This window comes from Hyla sarda, chromosome 2 (genome assembly GCF_029499605.1).
Source record: "Hyla sarda isolate aHylSar1 chromosome 2, aHylSar1.hap1, whole genome shotgun sequence".
NCBI lineage: Eukaryota > Metazoa > Chordata > Amphibia > Anura > Hylidae > Hyla > Hyla sarda.
In genome coordinates, this window is record NC_079190.1 from 124,532,124 (window position 1) to 124,544,469 (window position 12,346).

The following is a 12,346-nucleotide window of genomic DNA, read 5'->3' on the forward strand; positions in this document are numbered from 1 at the left end:
TGCTCATCCAGGAGTCCCCTTTCTCTCATGTTCAGCCGCCATTCCACGTGGCTGTGCTGGGCCGGACCTCCCATGGCCTCCGGGTATAGCGGCACTATACCTTTAGGGGACTGTCCGGTGGTCTGTTTCCCCTCCTTTCCCCTTTTTTCATGTGGGTTTCCCCCTAGCCTTGCTGTCTGCACCAGGCTTAGCAAGCTGGCCACGTTTTCTTACCCTCTGATCTCATGTGGCGAGGCGGTGCAGCAGGGGGGACGGGACCGGCCGTGCCATATTTCTTCCTCTGGCCTAGTCCTGATGTGGCCACCGCTTTGCAGCGGCCGCTGGATGCCGCATCTATCTTCCTGGTGACCGCACCCCAACTGTGCGGCTTTCTCCCTCTAATGTGGCCGGACCGTCCTGCGGGCACTCTGTAAGTTTAGTCCCCGGCTTTATTAATGTTAGGCCGCTTATCGGCTGCACCCAAGGTTTTTTCCCAGTGTGCCATTGGGCTGCGTAGTCTGTTTCTATCCCCAGGCCGCAGCCACTGGGCTTTTATTATCTGGCAGCGGCGCCATTACTGCGGCGCTGTTCCGGTCCTTCCTTCCCCTACCCCAGTCAAGCGTGCTCCAGGGGTTAACTTACCACTTCATCCGGGAGGACGTGGACAGCGCACACTTTTCTCCCATGCTGAGCGGGTGGCGCCGTTGCTCTCTGCCCCTCCTGGGTTTCTGTTTAAAGGGGTATTCCAGGCCAAAACTTTTTTTTATATATCAACTGGCTCTGGAAAGTTAAACAGATTTGTAAATTACTTCTATTAAAAAAATCTTAATCCTTCCAATAGTTATTAGCTTCTGAAGTTGAGTTGTTGTTTTCTGTCTAACTGCTCTCTGATGACTCACGTCCCGGGAGCTGTCCAGCTCCTATGGGGATATTCTCCCATCATGCACAGCTCCCGGGACCTGACATCATCATTGAGCAGTTAGACAGAAAACTTCAGAAGCTAATAACTATTGGAAGGATTAAGATGTTTTAATAGAAGTAATTTACAAATCTGTTTATTTTTCCGGAGCCAGTTGATATATAAAAAAAGTTTTTGCCTGGAATACCCCTTTAACTGAGGCAGCAAGCACTATACAGTACTGCACTGCCCCCTCTAGTGGCCAACGGTGGTTATTTCTTCTACATAGTTTTCTATGGGTATTCTACCAAGATCTTGTAGTGGATCAAATGTAGTATCTGTTAAGTCAGTTTGTAAGTAAAATTTTTTTACGGTGCTGGCTTTGGCAGCACAGATACCATACACCAATAAATAAATATATTAATAAATTAATGAATATAAGAACAGTCATATTGGTACGATACTGTGCAGTTTGCATGGCACCTGCACTAGGATGACATGCAACTTTGTGAAGCGTTCCATAAGTATATGTCCAGACACCCATCAAGGGGGTCTCCTGGCTTGTCATACAATATGATTCCCTCCTCTACGGCTGCCGCATCCGCGGCTAGTGCTCCAGATCCTCACGTCTGGTGCGAGGTCTCCATGGAAGCATCCTTGTGTGGGCATGGATTGGTCCTGATGTCGATATGTCTAACAGTAGGCTTGCCTGTCGCTCATCTCTCAGCTGTAGTGTCCACGGCTGGCAGTCTGGTACCCCACTAGTGCAGGTGTCCGACCCTATGTCTACTATGGACCCATACCAGTAAGCCAGACAGTGGTCTGCACGATTTCTTCACATCACACAGCTGACATATCTGCGGCTGGAATTCCGGTTCCCCACTGCTGTGCGAGGTGTCCAAAGGAGTGACCCATTGTATACTATGGACCCATACCAGTAAGCCAGCCAGTGGTCTGCGTTGTCTCCTCACATCACACAGCTGATGTATCTGTCACTGGAAGTTCCGGTACCCCACTGCTTTACGAGGCATACTAAGACTGGTTCCAGTGTGTTCTATGGATCCTAGACGAGGTAACGGGGATGCATTCCATGGCTCCTCAGCCTCCCTGAATCTCTCAAGGAGGCAAGGAGACTATCCACAGCTCCTATTCCTCCCCTCCCTCCCACATGTGGCAGTGGGGCACAGTGATCGCCTATCTGGCTGTCTCCTTTTATCCAGTGCCTGGAAGTGTACTTGTTCTGCCATACTGTTGTCTGCACGGTCCCCATCGCTGTTGGCTCTCATTTCTGGGCTGCCGCGGGCTTGGTCAGGTACCTCTCTGCTGGTGTAAGGACTCAGGATGAGGGTCCCTGCAGGTACTTAGGACTGATACCAGTCAGCCAGACTTTCATCTGCTGCGTCTCTTACGCCGCCAGGTCGCCTGTTAGGGTGGGTTCACACTACGTTTTCTCCCATACGGGAGCGCATACGGCAGGGGGGAGCTAAAACCTCGCGCTCCCGTATGCCTTTGTATGTCATTCATTTCAATGAGCCGGCCGGAGTGAAACGTTCGGTCTGGTCGGCTCATTTTTGCGCCGTATGCGCTTTTACGACCGGACCTCAAACCGTGGTTGACCACAGTTTTAGGTCTGGGGGAAAAGCGCATACGGCGCAAAAATGAGCCGACCGGACCGAACGTTTCACTCCGGCCGGCTCATTGAAATGAATGACATACGGGAGCGCGAGGTTTTAGCTCCCCCCTGCCGTATGCGCTCCCGTATGGGAGAAAACGTAGTGTGAACCCAGCCTTAGTTAGGTTATGCTCCAGTACCCCACTGAGGGTTCGATGGAGTTACCCTGAGCATTCAGGAATCCTATACCAGTCAGCCCGACGGTTGTCTGCATGGTCTTCTACTACTTCGTCGGATCCACTACCATACACTTCCCATCAGGTCAGGTTATCCACTGCTATGGTGTAATTTCCAGTGAGTCTCCCCTTATTGCTCCTTGGGCTCTATACATTACACCACATACTGGTTTGCAGGGTTCCCTCCTTTACCAGCTTCCTCCCTATATGCTTGCCGCTCTCTGTTGCTTTTGGATGTCTGGGTTTTCTTTCACGTCTGCAGTCTTGGTACCCCACTACTATCAGGCGGTAACCATGATGGTGTCCCTACATGTGCTGGGCCACTCTGCATGCACGTGTAGACCCCATCTACCCTTTCCTTCGGTGGGCTGTTCCTCGGGCCTTCCTGTGATTGTTTCCACAGGTTTCTGACGGATAAGCACCTCTGTTCCCGCTTGGGGCACAATGGGGCGACAGTCGGTTAATCCCAATGCCCCTCTGCGGGATGGCTCAGATGCCAGCTCTGTTGCCTTAGAACGACCAGGATGGCTCAATTGACGGTGTTTTTCACGTTGGGGTGTTCCCCCCCCCCCCCACGCTTTTGTTGCTGTGGGGGCATGTACTTCTTACTTCCATTCATAGTCACGTCTTGGTATCTTTGCCCAGCACCAGTGTACAGGTTTCCAATCTCTCGGAGACAAACATTTGATCCTCCGTTCCTCGATATGTTGTAGCAGGGTTCGTGGGGACTACGTAGCTTGGCATGGTCTGGACTAGTGCTGGGCGGTATACAGGTTCATACCGAATACCGGTGTGTTCTTTCTATACGATATGAATTTTTACCTATACCGCAATACCGGTCGAGCCCCTTCTCACCCCCCCCCCCCTTTGAATGAACTATCAGCGGCAGCGCTGTCCCCACATCGGGGGGAATAATCATATCACCCGCAGGCGCTGCTCTCCTTCTCCTCTTGTGAGAAGCTGTCACCTCAGGGGTGTGGAAAATAAAAAACTACTTGTCCAAAGGACTAAAGCGGAACACAATCTACTTGTCCCTCAAGAAAATCCACTTGTCCTGGTAGATGAAATAATTTCAACCAAAATAGTACGATCCACCCCACTAGATCACCAAGGATGGTTATAAGATCCCTTTAGACACTGCTGTCAACTTAGACAGCGGAGATCTAATGGTTTAATAGCCGGCCATGGCGATCGTAGCATGCCAGGATATTAGTGGCGGGAGAGCTGTAGCTAGATCCTTTTACGCCCGAGGCAAGCCCCCCCCCCCCCCCAATCTGACCCCTATAACTCCAATTCTTCCATATACAGGGATGAGGGTAACCTTGTGTGACATGATCTGTAGTTTTTATCGGAACTTTTATTAGGAAAGGGGCTTATTCACATATATACGCACTTTTTAAAATATTTTAATCACTATTTTTCAGTCTTCATAGGGACTTATATATGGAGTCTTTTGATTGGAAAACACTGAACAGCGCTGTGTTACTGGGGGGCAGGGGGTGGGGGTCTGCTACTCCAGTTTATGTGCTGCATTTTATTTACTCTAATTATGTGTCAGAAAATGCTGGAAGTTGCATTTAGTTGCTAGATAACTACAACTCCCAGCATGCCCTGATACAGCCTATGGTTGTGTGGGTGTTGCAGCATGTTGCACTGTATAGTAGTACAGTTAAGGTTATTGTGTAACATGCTGGGAGTTGTAGTTTTGGTTTGTGTCAGCTGCAGAGCCATAGGCTGTGTCAGGGAGTACTGGGAATTACGGTTAGTAACTACAACATACAGCATGCCCTGATGCAGCCTATAGCTCTGCAGCTGACCCGAACCAAAACTACAACTCCCAGCATGTTACACTTTATAGTTCTACTGTTTAGGTTACGGTGCAACATGCTGGGAGTTGTAGTTTTGGTTCGGGCATGTTTGCGTGCAACCGTGGGGCTCTTGGTCGGCGGGTGAGTATGAAGGGGGTGGGATTCTGGGGGTGCAATTTAGTGCGGGTGGCCAGAAGCCACTGAATATAAATAAAATTAGATAGCACAACTGGCGGCAGCACTTGTCAGTCCGCCCCTATACAAAACATACATGCATACACATATCATACATATACATACACCGGCCACTGCCCCCTATATTATACATTACATACATCATACATACACATCATACATACACCCGCCGCTGCCCCCCCATCATACATTACATACACATACACCATGTACACATCATATACACATCATATACACATACACTCACACCATAAATATGCACACATCGTACATACACCCGCCGCTGCCCCCCATCATACATTACATACACACATCATATATACATACACCATAAATATACACCATACATATGCACACCAAGAGCAACTTCCAAAACATATGCACACATAAATACACCTGCTGCTGCCCCCCCATCATACATTACATACACACATCATACACATACACACATCACACACAGACAGACATCATACATAGACACATCATACATACACCCGACGCTGCTTCCCCCACACATCATACATTAAATACACACTTCATATATACACATACACTCTCACCATAAATATACACCATACATATGCACACATCATACATACACCGCCGCTGCCCCCTATATCATACATTACATACACACATCACACATACACAATCATATATACACATGACACATACACCATACATATACACACATCATACATACACCCCCCCCCAATCATACATTACATACATATACAACCACCCTTCCCGCCGCCTGCATGCTCGGCCTCCTCACCTGAGCCGATGTGAGGTGAAATCCCCAGCCCATGCAGTGCAGTCTCCTTCACACACGTCCTCTCCCCGCTCTGTATTTTCCCTGTGAATACTTCAAACCTCCCCTTGATAAATTAGGTCCTGTGTAGACAGAGCAGGGGGAAGGGAGGTGCTGTGTGTGGGGGAGGGAGGAGCTGTGTACGTCCTCTTTCTCCCCCTGTCTTGTATTATGCAGAGCTGCGCTCTCCATCCTCCGGGAGAGGGAATGGGGGGCGTGGCTTAATCATCTCCTGCAGATGTGCGACCTCGGGTTCTGCCCTCGCTCCTGAGATCCCCTCACACCGGCTGGGGGGCTCTGAGCAGTGGCCCCCCCCGCTACTGAAATCAGCTGGGGGCCGCCACTGCCACCTCCATACACCCTGAGCACCGGTGTGAGGTGCAGACTTGCGTCGGCTCCTGCACCTCACACCGGCATTAAAGAAAAACAATGGAGAAGTCTGTCTGTCCCTGCTTGCTCGATACAGGGCTAAATCTATAAAAAATTCACCTGCCCGGCGCCCAAAACCACATGTCCCGGGCGTCGGGCGATAGGATTTCCACATCCTTGCACCTCCCCCTGCAAGCGAAGAGCCAGTGGGCCGTGGGCGCTGCAGAACTTCTAATCAGCGCCTGCGGGTAACATCATTAGTCCCCCCCCCCCCGATGTAGGGACAGCGCTGCACCTGATAGAGAGCAGCGCCTGCGGGTAACATGATTAGTCCCCTGATGTAAGGACAGCGTGCTGCGGCCGATAGTTCATTCGGTGGGGGAGAGGAAAAGCAGAGCAGTGCCCACGGGTTCCCCAGCGCACTGCGGTTGAAAATTCATTCGGGAGGGGCTTAGGGGCAAATGATGGAAAATATAAAAAATACCATCAAATACCGTGGAACCGCCATATGTTTGAAAAACACTGTGATACACCTTTTTGGTCACACCGCCCAGCACTAGTCTGGGCCTGGTCTTCGTCGCAATGATCCCTTGTTTTCCCCTCCTCTATATAGGTGGGGTACCTGGCTTGGCACTTGTTTTTTGCTGAGAGCGATCCGCTGAGCTGCGCACCTTTGCAGCATGGCTCCTTTTCTTTTTCTTGGTTATCTACTGCTGCTCATACAGACTTGGCACTCCCCTCTGTTGGAGAGGTTTATGCGAACTTGTATGGCTCGGCGACAGCCGGTCTAGCACAGTCTGTTGTTTGGGTCATTTCATTGCTCTCCTCCTCCCTCGGTGCAATCTCCCTGGAGGGAGTTTGTTCCTCCTTCCCTTTGTTGTTGTCAGCTGTGCTATACCGACACTACATTCTTCTGGAGTAACCTTCCCTTTGTTCCCCCTCAGACCGCTGGGGTCCATGTCTGGTTAATCTCCATGTCTTGGACTCTATCCTAGTATGCTGTGGCATGCCTTCTTTTCTAGGTCAGCCTTTCTGGTTCTTTTGGCCTTACTGATGGTTGTGGTCTCGGGCAGGTTAGCTCTCTTGCCACAACTTCTCCACGATTCCATGGTGGGGCAGTCTTTTTGTACCACACTTCTTCATGTCTAGACGTAGAAGTTTGTCCCAGAGCGTTTTGCAGACGTTGGGTTTACTTACTCTACAGGTGTACGTATGTATTCCAGGCGACACAGTAACCTCCATTTCCCATGTCTGCTGCTCCAGTGTTCCGGGATGATTTATTTGGCCGTTTATTCTTACATGTACGTCTTCTTGGTGACCCGGGTACCTCCAGTTCCCTTGCAGTCGCTCCGGTGTTCCGGGATGCTCCTTTTCATGGCAATCCGCACCATTTTTGGCCATATTCCTTCCGTCTCCTCCTTCGTGGGCCCATGTACTTCCGAGGCGGTGGGTGTTCCGGTCACCCAGTTTACGCTACTTGAGCTCATTTGGCCTCCCAGGTGCTCGCGGCGGGCCCCTGGGACAGGTTGTTTTTGGTCGGCAACTGTTCCGGTCCTCACTTTTATGCAACAGGCCTCTCCAGAGCCTGTCACCTCCTTTCTTTCTTTTTTCCAGTGTTTTTCTGGTCTCCACTTCCTGTACTCGCCTTCTGCTCAGGTGTATGCTGCTATCCCTGGTGTCTTTTTCCTCTATGTTCTCTTGCCTCGGTTGACTATAGACAGGGTTCCCTTGTTGTGCCTTTTTCCATTTTCTGTCTTCCTGCCGGGCCAGCCCTCTGTCTGGTTCTGTGTTCCTTGGAGTTGATTTCTTATCTCCTCTCGAGATGGTTCCGGCCCTTCTGGTTTCCTGTCGACCTTTTTTTTTCTGTCTCTCTCTATATGGACCGTAGGCTTGGAGTCTCTACATAGGATAGTCTCTTGGCGTCCTAGTCCATCTCCATCTTCCGGGAGCTCAGTTTGTGGGCCTTGGTTGGCTCTGCCAGGATCTCGTCCGCAGGCCTTTCGGTCGTGTGGGTTCGGTCTCTGAACTGATTCCCTTTTTCCCTTTTCGCTGTTGATTTTTTTTTTTCCCCCCACCCTAGGGGACTGCTTTGGTATGCCCCATCAGTAAGGTGTCCCCCAATGAAAAGCGACCGAGAAAAGGAGCTTTTTTTTTTTTTTTTTTGTACTCACCGTAAAATCTCTTTATCGTAACCTTAATTGGGGAGCACCGCGCCCACCCTTTCTTCTTCTTTTTTCCGGATTCTTTTTTTCTGGTCCTTGTTTTTTTTTTTTTTTAATCGGGATTCCTTTCTAGGGTCCTTCCGACGTATGTCTTTTGTTTTGCTTCTCCTACTTTTGCTTCTCCTGTGACAAAACAGATTACCTCACTGAAGCTGGGCAGGTATATCCTGCCAGGGAGGAGCCGACTTTTTTTCCTAGTGTCAGCGCCTCCTAGTGGCAAGAGCATATACCCATCAGTAAGGTGTCCCCCTAATGAAGGTTACGAGAAAGAGATTTTACGGTGAGTACAAAAAAATCTCCTTTTTTGTGCATAGCCTTAAACACCTCAGCAGCAGGGAAGACCTAGTAAAGCAGTAGTAAAGTAGTCTTGACTGTTTATAGGGCACTGCGTTGAGATCTCTTCCTTATTGTTGTCTCTTTACTGGCTCTCTCTGTCTGTCTTTCTGCAGCTTTTGTGTGTGTTCCCAGGCTCTTGTATTGCTTGTACAGGGTGGGCCATTTATATGGATACACCTTAATAAAATGGGAATGGTTGGTTATATTAACTTCCTATTTGTGGCACATTAGTATATGTGAGGGGGGAAACTATTCAAGATGGGTGGTGACCATGGTGGCCATTTTGAAGTCGGCCATTTTGAATCCAACTTTTGTTTTTTCAATAGGAAGAGGGTCATGTGACACATCACACTTATTGGGAATTTCACAAGAAAAACAACGATGTGCTTGGTTTTAACGTAACTTTATTCTTTCGTGAGTTATTTACAAGTTTCTGACATTTCTTTAAAATGTGTTCAATGTGCTGCCCATTGTGTTGGATTGTCAATGCAACCCTCTTCTCCCACTCTTCACACACTGATAGCAACACTGCAGGAGAAATGCTAGCACAGGCTTCCAGTATCCGTAGTTTCAGGTGCTGCAGAATGGGCAAAACAAAAATTGGAACCGGACCCTTAGTTTACGCAGAAGATTTTGTTCAGTGATGAGGCAAACTTATGTGAATGGTGAAGTTAAAAACAAAACCACCGCTATTGGTCTGACACTAACCCACATTGGATAGATCCCTCCAAGACTGTTGGAACACAAAAATTGGTGTCATGGTGTGGTATATGGGGTACAAAGATAGTGGGGCCATTCTTCATCAATGGAAACCTCAAGGCCACTGGATATGCGAAACATGATGATTTGTTTCCCTCTTTATGCACTGAAACTGGCACGTTCCCTGAGTTTTTCCAGCAAGATGGTGAACCACCACATTATGGGTGTCAGGTCCGAGCATTCCTAGATGAACAGGTTCCTGGAAAGTGGATTGGTCGTCGTGGGCCAGTTGAATGGCCCCCAACGTCTCCCGATCTGACCCCCTTAGACTTTTATCTTTGGGGTCATCTGAAGGCAATTGTCTATGCTGTGAAGATATGAAATGTGCAGCACCTGAAACTACGGATACTGGAAGCCTGTGCTAGCATTTCTCCTGCAGTGTTGCTATCAGTGTGTGAAGAGTGGGAGAAGAGGGTTGCATTGACAATCCAACACAATGGGCAGCACATTGAACACATTTTATAAGTGGTCAGAAACTTGTAAATAACTCATGAAAGAATAAAGTTACGTTAAAACCAAGCACATCATCGTTTTTCTTGTGAAATTCCCAATAAGTTTGATGTGTCACATGACCCTCTTCCTATTGAAAAAAAACAAAAGTTGGATTCAAAATGGCAAACTTCAAAATGGCCGCCATGGTCACCACCCATCTTGAATAGTTTCCACCCTCACATATACTAATGTGCCACAAACAGGAAGTTAATATCACCAACCATTCACATTTTATTAAGATGTATCCATATAAATGGCCCACCCTGTAGTTTGATCCCTAAATAAACTACAGGAAATAAAACAGGATAACATGAGCTAATTTGTTTTACAGGGGAGGACAGTTTAAGCAGGGGGAATGATGCTTCGGAAGAACTTTAATAACAGGAGAAAGAAGCATTTAGGTCTAATAAGATATAGTTCAAAATTTCTTCCATTCGCTTGTGCCATTGATCTATGCAAAGTTTGTTGAAACAACAGTGTCTATAAGAGTTTAGGCTGCATTCACATCTCGTTTTTGCAATACGGTTCCCTTATCAGGTTTTTTGTAAAAAAAAAAAAAACAAACAAAAAAAAAAAAAAAACAACGTATGTCTCAAAACCGGACTGAACTGTATACAACCGTATATACCTCTGTACGGGTTTTAAACTGCAAATGGTTTGAAAACGGATATCCGGTTGCATACGGTTTAATACGTTTTTTTTTTTTCAATAAAACGGAAACGGTTTTATGTTTCTGCTTAATTAAATAAAGTTCTTCTTGTTCTATTTGTGGTAAGAAATTTCAGTGTGCACTGCGCATGTGCAAACTGCAAAACTGTATTGTGCAAACCGGATGCAACCGTACGCACATACGGTTCCCAAAAACCACCGTTAAAAAAATAAATAAATAAATAAAAAGGATACGGGTTGTATCCGTTTTTTTTACCCGGACATAAAACCGTAGTAGACCGTAAATGATCGCAAAACGTACACAACCGGATGCTACGGTTGGCATAAGGTTTTATATGAAATGTCTATACATTTGCAATACGACTCCATACGTTTTTTTCACTGAAACCAGATACGGGAACCGTATTGCAAAAACGAGATGTGAATGCAGCCTTAACGTAACAGGTCAAGGTCATTTCAAACTGTTTCCCTCCTGTGTGATATCTAACATTTTCGGAAATCACTTAATTTACCAAAAATTACTCCTTTCTTATAAAAACAGCTCTAAATTCATGGCCACTAGGTGTCACACTTCCCTGCAATCTGATGTCGACTCCCTGCTGTAAGGTTCAAAATGTCTCTAGTAACAGTCTCAGCCAGTCGGATTACAGGTTAGGGGTGAAGGTTGGCCACTGCCCTGTGTTGAAGAGGAAGAAAGACTGGGCAAAATGTATCGATTTGCCTGCAACTAAAACTGTTTGGTTTTTCCCATAACAACCAATCACAGCTCAGCTTTCAAATCGTAATGAGCTCTGGGAAAATGAAAGCTGAGCTGGTTGTTATAGGCAAAACAAGACAGTCTGGATTTCAGACAGATTATTAAATCATTATTGCATCTGATTGTATTGCTCCGGAGTGTCCAGATGATCTGCACTGTCCATGCATGGTGCACAAAGGCTTTCCTCTCATCTCAGCAGCAGATGTGCTTAGTGTAACCCTTTCCTTGCCTTCAATGTCATCTATAGTAGCGCACCATGTAAAGCCTGAGCCCAGCAGAGCAGTGTTTTGACATTCTTACCATTCCCCCCTCAAGTAATAGAGGTTTTACTATTTAGATAATCTGAACTTTTCACTAAAATGTGATATAGGTGGGAACTATAGTGTGGTGTGAATGCTTGGCTGAGGGGGTAGGATTTGGAGAATCAGTACGTGATTCACACCACTATTTTATTTTTATTTTTTGGAAGGAAGTTTTGACAATTCAATGAAAAGCACCATATAATAAAACCTCTATATGCTGGCGCTGGATCTTGCACTGGCATGAGTGCCATGGAGAGCAGGGTGTTTCTTGAGCATGGTCAGTCTCCACTGCCTAAAGCTTTTTATATGCTGAAATGAAAATGAAAATAATTTAGAAAAATGATTATTGTGCACAGGGCTGCAGTATAATTATTTTTTGTTTTACAATTCTATTTGTTATTACTGCTGTCTTTCCTTGCTGTCTTATATTACATGGAGGTCTGTGTTATTGCTGGATGTTAACAGTCCTCCATTGTCTTACCTGCTTTTAGCAGTCTGTCTCTCCTCTTGCTGCTAAAAGGTTTGTCTAGTGAAAAACAACTTATTCCTATCCACAGGCTAGGGGATAAGTGTCTGCAGTTGGACCCTTCATGATCAGACACGTACGTAGCATAAGGGCTCTTGGGCCTTCATAAAAGCACCCCATAGCTACTCCAGTCATTACGAGACCCCTGTAGTATTCTTATATATTGCTGCAGATATGATCAATGTTCTGGCTTCACTGTGTGGTTTTATACTGTATTTTCCCTTTGCCACCATTACTGTAGACTTTGTGTACCTAGTATTTTCTTTTTAGATTTTTCCTGTAACGTAACGTACCGTATCTTTGGTCATATAAGATGCTCCGGCATATAAGACGCACCTAATTTTATAGGATAAAAATCTAGAAAATAAAGATTCT

General features: G+C 46.7%; 1 protein-coding gene and 1 non-coding gene across 3 annotated transcripts in view; both read left to right on the forward strand.

Moving 5' to 3' along the window:
- The window catches only part of SUGT1 (SGT1 homolog, MIS12 kinetochore complex assembly cochaperone), a 109,779-nt gene that overhangs the window by 22,833 nt on the left and 74,600 nt on the right, over positions 1–12,346 (forward strand). The window lies entirely within an intron of this gene.
- On the forward strand, positions 1,302–1,405 carry LOC130359731 (U6 spliceosomal RNA). Its single transcript, XR_008890419.1, has one exon. It is a non-coding gene; the product is annotated as a U6 spliceosomal RNA (small nuclear RNA).